Below are 8,868 nucleotides of genomic sequence, written 5' to 3'. Positions count from 1 at the left end.
GAGAAAATCATCTGCGAACATTTTGGCCAATAGCTGGTCGTTGCCCAATAATGTCAGACCTTGAATCTCTCCCCTTACATCACTGGCTTCGAGCATCGTAATGAGAGGATGCGACCCAATGGAGAAAAGCAAGGGGGCCATGGGACATCCTTGCTTACTAGACCTTTTAACCCAAAAGAGCCCACATTTTTGTCATTAAACAGGAGCTCTGATTGGCTGCCAACTAGTGTGTGTCTGAGGCGATAAAAGCGGGGCCCAAAGCTTAGAGCTCCCATGACTTCTTCTATATAGGACCATTCTATTCTATCATAGGCTTTGTTGAGGTCCAGCTTCATCAAGATGTACTCTTGCTTGGAGAAGGATGCATACTCTATTCCTACCATTGCTACCAAGATATTGTCATATATATATCTCCCTTTAATGAACGCGTGTTGATGGGGAGAGATGATCCGACTCAGGAGGGAGGCAAGTCTGAGAGCTATCGCCTTGGCAATAATTTTGTATTCTACTGACATCATCGTAATGGGACGCCAATGTTTAAGTTGAGAACATCAGATATGTTTGGGGATGGGCTTGATAAGCCCTCTTTTAACACTTACATCCAACAACTCTTCGGAAACAGCTTGATTGGCCATCCGTGTGACTGGACCCTTGAGATCATCCCAAAATTCCCTGAAGAATTCAGCCGTCAGTCCATCCCAACCGGGGCACTTTTCATTGCCAAGAGCTTTTAGTGCCGCTGAGCATTCCTCCTCAGAGAAGGCCTTTTCCATGCGGTTGGCTTCCTCCTGGGGAACCTTCTTTTCAACACTCTCAAGTAAAGACGCTCGGGCTTCTTCCACTTTCTGAGATTGGGTCTTTGGCTGGCCGATAATCTGGCTGAGATACTTGAGCATAAGTCCAGCCATATCATCTTGGTTTTGAATTGTATTCCCTTTCTCATCATCTAGCACTTGCACGCGGCCTCGACTCTTCCTCACTTTCAGAGCCCTAAAAAAATGTGCTTGGTTAGAAGGCTCTGGTTGGAGGAAAGTTTCCCTAGAGAGCAATCTCGCCTTCTTGATTTCCTCTAGCTGTTCATTGGCTAGGTGAGATTTAGCTTCAAGCCATCACTTGTGCTTATCCTCCATAGCCAGTCTGGCAGCCTTCCTAGAGGCTAATTGTGCTACCTCCTCTGTGAGATGTTTGATTTGTGCCTCATTGGCTTTTTTAACCCGAGGACCTAAAGTTTTGATAGCTTTTTGAACACTCCAAACAAATATATTCCAAGCACTAGGTTTGTTCAACCCCACATATTTCTTGAGCTTTCCCAACGCTTTCCTGGTGATGCTTCTGAAGAGAGGGTCTTTGAACATGTGTGACCCTGTAAAAACAAGAATCTTTTTCTCCCCTCTCGGGGATTGCACCCCCCCCCCCCCCCCCCCCCCCCCCCCCCCCCATCTTTCTTGAGTTGTAAGCGTAATGGCATGGGATCGGAGAAGCTTTTTGTACTTGAGATTACCTTCATCTCTAACGTCAATGAGATCTAGCCAGCTTGATGAGAGCAGTAGCATCTGTCGAGTCGGGAGGTATTGCGGGTGTACTGAAGGCTTGTGTAGGTGAATCCAGGCATGTTGTTCCATGGGCCCACTTCCCACAAGTCAATCATAGCCCACTTCTCACATAAGCTCGGCCATTTAGACTTTTCTGATCCAGCCAGTAGACTGGCGGAGCCTGTTCTGTCCTTGCTTTTCTCGACAATATTGAAATCTCCAACCATTAGCCACTCCCCTTCAATCGGAGTATCCTTGAGCTGCATCCACAATTTAGCTCCATCCCTTGCATTGCAAGGGCCGTAAACATTAACTAGGTTGATTGTCCCATCTGATTCTAGCACCAAGGACTCTTCCGGAGGGGTGGTTTAAAACCATCTTTGGTTCCAAGTCTCTGTTAGCAATGAACAAGACACCACTGAAACCGTCGCTTCCTTCCCCATAAAAGATACGTTTTTTTCCTATAGCCTATTTTCTCTTGCTACGAGCATCCAAATGGTGCTCTTGGATGGCCCAACAATTGACTGCCTTCTCTTTCTTCACTTCTTCCCAGAAGAGAGTGCCCTTCTTCTTGGTTTTTAATCCCTTCATGTTCCAAGACTGAATAGAAAGAGTATCTATCATTGGGAAAGGGGGACAAATTCTTCTGCCTCCAAGAACCCTTCAACAGAGTTCCCATTCAGGTTGTCCTTTTCCATTGGCTCCTTTTCTGTTGAAATCTGTATGGTATCTAGCTTGGACGTGGAAAGGTCCTCTTGATTCATCTTCCCCAAAACTTCGAATATGTTGTCATATAGGAAAGGAGGCTTTGGGACATCCGACGAGAGACCATTGATTTGACCCAAGGCCCTAGCCTCCGCTTTGAACCGTTTACATGAAATACGAGATACTTGTTGCCAACCCTCATCTTTTGAACTAAGATTTGGAGACATCACGATCTTCTGCTTTACTGGGGTGGCCGTTCTTTGTTGAGTGGTGGATGAAAAGCGGTGGCTTTGGGTGGTCTTGCCCTTACCCCGGTTGCCATGATCTTGTTTTTCCACATCTTTATCCGTGTTAACTTTATTTTTCCCACCCTCTGCCTTGCCAAGAATTTCAGTAGGCCTCTTTGTTGGATCTACTGTACTCGTTCCACCTTGTGGGGTAGCCTGTAATTCACCACTCTCATCTGTAGGCTTTAGCACCTCAGCGGGACACGCCCTCACATAATGCCCGAATTTGTTGCATTTGAAGAAGGCCCGGAAGAAAGTGTTAAAGTTAAGAGGAATGATCTTTAGTCCTGCCCCAATGTTCACCACCAAGTTCTTTGGTTGTGGCTTTCGCAGATCCCACCAGATACAGACCTTGTTTGTTGCTACACCTGAGGCTCTGGCAGATGGGACAAAAAGTGGATCACCAAGTGCAGCTACAAGGTCCTTCAAATTCTTCCTAAGCCATATGGGGAGGTTGACAAACTCCACCCATACTGGGCAGAGATCCTTGAATGCCTTGTTAGATTCAAACAGAGGGTCCCAAGGGAGCACGCACACCGGCGGGCGATTGAAGAACAACGGGCTTTTGGCCAAAACCTTCTCAACCATTGCATTGTCATTGAACTGAACTAACACGAATCCTTTTGCTATATATTGGGTGAACATTACCGAGCCATGATGATTCAACACTAGTAAACTGCAAAGCCAATTACTAAGCTCAATTCTATTGGGAACTCTCCCCATAAATCCGAAGACTAGAGTGGAGTTTGCAACCTCTGCAAGTTGTTTTTTCACTATGGCGTGAGAACAACTACTGTAACGACATCTTCCACCTCGACACGCTACGGGAGTGCCTTCTTAAGTGCTTGAAAAGCTCTGTGCCCTTTGGCCACTTCAGCAGCATCCTCTTGCATCATCGAATCTTCGCATGACCTTTTGTTGAATGACACTCCACAGAGGATTGCTGCTAGGTCTTTTTCCACCTGCGTCTTTCTTTGTTTCAGTTCCTCCTTACTCAGATTAGTAAGGGAGCTTTGACCGCTATCATCGGTGCCTAGTCTCGCAAGGTCGCCGGTCGGCTCGATTGCCTTCAGAGCGTCGGGCTGCTCTTTGCCTCCCACTGCTTCGGCGTAGGACGGCTTAGAGGAGATTGCCATGTCGCAGTGATGGGCCTCACCGACACCAAGTTACAAAAGGAAAATATAATAATTTCTTATAATAATCGCCAAAGATAAAGATCGCGCAGTGGGGGGGGGGGGGGGGAGATGCCTTGCCTTGCTGCTTAACGTACCGCGCGTGTTGCTCAACTCACGGTCTCGCACAAAAGGGAGAACTTAAACTCACTAATTCTCCACATGCACCTACGCTTATCATATAGGCTCAAAAGGCGATTATTAAGGCTAATAATCGCGATGCAAGCAATCCCACAAGCGATTATTATCTCGAAGTGTAAATAATCGCAATGTTAATAATCGCTATAGACGGAGGGGGGCTCAGTGTTTGCAGGAGGAGAAGCGAGGACACTTAAAGGAGGGGAGACGGGGTTGCTCAAGCTTACCAAACGCTGCTCTAAGCACTTCTCTGTGCTCAGTTTAACTAAGGTAGGAAAAAAAAGCCCTAAGGCGAAGCTTAACGAGCAGGGCTAATCCTTAACGACGTCCTTATGAGGCCCTAAACCATCGTGCATACCTGCCTGAAGCTAAACCATCGACCCTAACCCATCGCTAACTCTCAGCTTCGCAGTCCTCTCAACTTCGCATGGTCGTTTTCTTGTACCGGGCAAAAAAGAAGTAGGGGCAAATGAAAGGTTCACTCAGTCATATGAGACTTTTCAGTAAAGGGACCTATGCAAAAACTAGCAAGTTGAAGATCACGTAAGCATGTTAAAACATGCAATCCTCCTAAAAGAGTCTCTTGATTTATAGTTCTAGCCTTCAAATTTTTGAACACTTTGTATCTAAGCAACATGAGAAAAGCAAGTGATAAAATCACGAGGCCTGCCAATAGGTGGGCATAGTAAGATTTGAGCAATATAGAAGTGAGTGACCCGAGTAAGGTTACCTATGGAGAAAAAGATTTAAACCTACTTAGGGAAAATCCAATATCAAATGCACTACTACTTGCGCCTTGCCTTCCTCTGCACATGCGAGAGGAAGAGACCCCTCAGTTGGTGCAGTCAAAAAGCACCCGTTTAGAGCAAGGTTTCAGTCGTCTAATGTGTGATTTGCATCTGTAGCCTCCATGGAAGATGCAGATCATAAACTGGATCACCATTGTCAAGGAGAGTTAATATTCATAGCTTCGAATTACCCCACAGCTTCCAACCAAAAAGGTGCATCACCACAAAAATTTGCCAAGAAACTGTGCACCTCATTGCAGCCTGGTAACCGTCTCCTCCCCCACAATAGCAACAACTTGATGCCTCCCATTGGCATCTACATAGAGTTTCCGCAACTCGAGGTGAGTTTTTGAACATTGAGAGGCTAAATCTTCATATACCACCATCCCATGAATTCCACAGCCCTTCAAGATGTGCTACTACACGAAGTGAGCCAAGAGTGTCGTGGCATATATGATGCTAAAGAAGGTGAAATTGGGACACAATAGCGGCAGTGAGACCAGAATGGAGCCCGTAGGCTGTTGAAGGAGAGATCCAAGTGCTGCAATGCATTGGAGTTGGCGAAGTTCCCTAGGGTCACGGGAATCATCCCTTGTACTGCATTGTAGCTCATGTTAAGGTACATGAACATCATGGAGAGGTAATTACTGCTACTGCCGCACTGACTGTTGAGTGTCCCTGACATTGTTGTCGGACAGATTTGAGTGTTGCAGAGAGTGGAAGGAGAGCATTTGTGGTGTAGCAGTTGACAGTGTGCCTGTGAGAGAGTTGTGGGAGTCGGAGGGAAGAGCTGCGGCAGTGAGCAAGAGAGCTGCATGTCCTCCAGCCAAAGGTTCTACAAGGATTCGGCACTATTGTTGTTGATCATGAAAAGAGTTGAGAGATAATTCTCAGAGCTGTTAACGACGATTGCATTGGTGTAGTTGCAATTGAGAAGCGATTGAGGACTGGGGAATGACAAATTGGAGAAAAAGGAGGAGAGGGTGAGGTTGAGATTGCGCGAGGTGAGAGAGAAATAGAATAACTTTGAAGGCCCTCCAAATGCCCGGGGCTCCTCAAAGTAGGTGCTTGCTAGTAAGGTTGTTTGCAAGCAGCTCTTGACCCCCTTGCTTAAGCCATTGCACTCTGCTTCAACTGCCCCAACACCTCCACCATAGCTAGTACTAGACTTGAGTTGCCCTCTTGCAGCAATTTTCCTTTGCTTAATAGCTTATTAAGAGCGCAATTCATTGGCACTAATCTATCATCATTTGGATATATTATATTGCAGAGAAGTAGAAGCACCTGGCCATAGCATGATATTGGTTCACAGCCAATAGACTCCCATGTCCTGCACCCTGTGGCCCTACCCCCTTGAGTCAACGCCCAACCTGCCCCGCTTCCTTCCCAAGAGAGATGCAGACGCCACCTATGCTGGACGATGTCCCCACTCGCCACAGAGAGAGAGAGAGAGAGAGAGAGAGAGAGAGAGAGAGAGAGAGTTTGTCTGCGACTCCTGCAACCTCTACAGACCGACCAAACCTCACCGCCCTTTGCCTTCACTTTCCATTATCGAGAATTGTCGAATCTTTAAAATGAAAGTCAGCAGGTGATTCACTATTTGCAATGAAGATCTTCTCTCTTTCCAATGATAATCTTCTAACAATGAGTGTCTTCTCTCTCAACCAACCAGTCATAAAATTATACATTTAATAAAATGTTATATCTTTTTTTAAAAATAAAATACCAAATACGCTTTTGCATTAATTAGAGAGACAAAATGTTACATATGTTCACCCAAGGAGTGGATAAATAGGGAGTATACAACGGGGAAGTTCCCTTGAAAAACAGGGAAGGGGTAGCTACCAATACTTTTGTCATTTGGTACCAAAGAAACATTACAAGAAAGAGGGGCCAAATTTCCTTTACAGCCAGTCGATCTCTTCCTGCAGCTTGTTGGCGAAGGTCACCGCTTCTTCATATTTGATCGCCAGCTCAGCCACTTCGTCTCTCATTTCTTGAACCCAATTGTGGATGGTGCCCAGAGTGTTGTTGTCAGTCAACAGGCTCTGCAGGTTGCCGTTACTTCTTGTGTACCAGTCAATGGAGTCTCTCAAGACAGCCACTCTCTGTCGGTAAATCCTCATTTGCTCGAGCTTTAAGTTGGCGTCCTGCACAGAGCACCCGGCATACAAAGATTTCACACTAGGGAGCTTAAAGTTAGGAACAAAGATGAAAGAGTTTCTAAGCTTCCAAATTATCCACAAAATTTCAGCTCTAAATCTATTCCAGAAGTCAGACAGCACGCCCACAGAGTCTCCTATAAGCAGTTGTTTCCAATCCATCTGGTACCCCAGGGTGTTAACTAGCGGGGCCAAAATGGGGGGGTTGAAGTGGCTGTTGAGAAAGAGGTGGGGAATGTCTTCCACCATCCGATTACACCGTTTACATATCCCATCTCCCTAATGTGCTTGTAGACTTCTGGCCCCAGTCCACACGGCTTTGTGGAGGATGAGCCACAGGAGGGTGGCCTATTTGGGTTGAATACTTTTGTTCCATATCGACTGAAACTTGAAGAGCCATTGCTTTCTGTCGAGCTGCATTCCCCACTTCCTGCTGAGGGTGACGTGGAGAGGAGGGACAGGCTCATAGATAAAATCTGGGGGGTTGTTTAGAGTAATCCCTCCATTCCATCGAATGCATTTAGCTGAAGGGGTGACATCAGCTTCGAAGATCCATTGGAAGCTTCTCGGGAACTGTTGGATTCTAGTTTCCAGCAATTGGATTTCCCAAGGTTGGAGAAGGCCTGTCGATATAAGTTGATCATTGGTGAGCCAGGAGTGATTGGTGTAGCACCACAGATCCTCCCATACTCTAAAGCCTTTGAGGTGAATTCTCCTGGCTGTTCTGGCTTGATGGATGGTGATATTAGGGATAGGGTCTCTGGTCCACCAGATCGATTCCTCCTTTCTGATGCTTTGATCCTTTATGTGCTCCTGGCTAAAGCCCAGCCTGGGCCTTCCTCTCTCCCAAGCTTGCCACAGAGAAGTGAGGAGAGTAGACCCAATGGGGGTGATTTCTTGTGTTCCAAAGAACACTGTGATCCACGGGAGGTGACACCAAAGTTTTTGCCCTTTTATGTGGAACCTATTGAGGTGCCTGAAAAGAAGGCAGGCCCATTCGGCTTCTGGTTGTTCTAGAGCTCTGATAACGGTTTTGATGGCTAACTTGTCAGCCCAAGCACATATGTTTCTGACTCCCAATCCACCCAACTTCTTGGGTAGTATGTAGATTTCCCACTTGACTTTTGCTCCCCGCCTTTTTTAAGGGGTCCCCTGCCCACAAGAAGTTCTTGCATATCTTGCTGATTTCCTTGAGTTGGGAATCAGGGGGTCTCCAATAGCTGAGGAAGAAGAGAAGATAGGCCGTGATGAAGTGGTTGATTACCAACACTCTTCCAGCAAGGTTACTTTGAAATCCCTGCCACCTGTTCAGTTTCCCTCTGAACTTTTCAAGAACCCAGTCCCATCTTTGTTTCATAGAGACCCCAAACCCAAATGGGATGCCCAGCAGCCTGAAGATTTGCCCTTCTGGGATGACTTTACATCCCTGTTCAGCCATCCAGTTTGGAATGGGGGGAAGAAGTGCTCTGACTCCAGTTTTGCATGGTTAACTTTGGAGCCTGAAGCAAGGCAGAAGATGGAGATGGCATTCCAGAAGTTCTTGAGGAACGCGTCCTCATTTATTACCAATCCGTTAGTGTCATCTGCAAATTGAGACAAACATTGCTGTTTTTGAGAATTGGGGAGGCTGACCCCCTTGATCAGGTTGTCCGACATCCAGCCGTTGACTAGACAGTTCAAGCCATCCCCTACAACAGCAAATAGGAGTGGAGCCAGTGGGCAGCCTTGTCTGACTGACCTGTTGAGGCTGAAAGCCTCAGAAAGGAGACCATTGATGGCCACCTTGGCATGGGCATTGCCGAAAAGGGTTCTGACAAAGCTCACTAGATTGGTCCCAAATCCCATGTGACTCAAGCTATCCAGGATAAAGGACCACTCCAGTCTGTCATAGGCCTTGTCGTAGTCGACTTTGATGAAGACAAAATCTTGGTTGGATTCTTCAGCATGCTCTACTCCTTCCCACATCAAAATGACAGCCTCTAGTATCCTCCTCCCTTTTATAAATCCCTTCTGTTCTTCATTAATCCATTTGGAGAGATGAGTGGTTAATCTGTTGGCAATGGCCTTGGCGAATATCTTGTAGC

Source organism: Adiantum capillus-veneris, chromosome 18 (assembly GCF_014529385.1).
Source record: "Adiantum capillus-veneris isolate H3 chromosome 18, ASM1452938v2, whole genome shotgun sequence".
NCBI classification, from domain to species: domain Eukaryota; kingdom Viridiplantae; phylum Streptophyta; class Polypodiopsida; order Polypodiales; family Pteridaceae; genus Adiantum; species Adiantum capillus-veneris.
The sequence above is the reverse complement of the archived record's forward strand: the minus strand, read 5'-3'. Positions refer to the sequence as shown.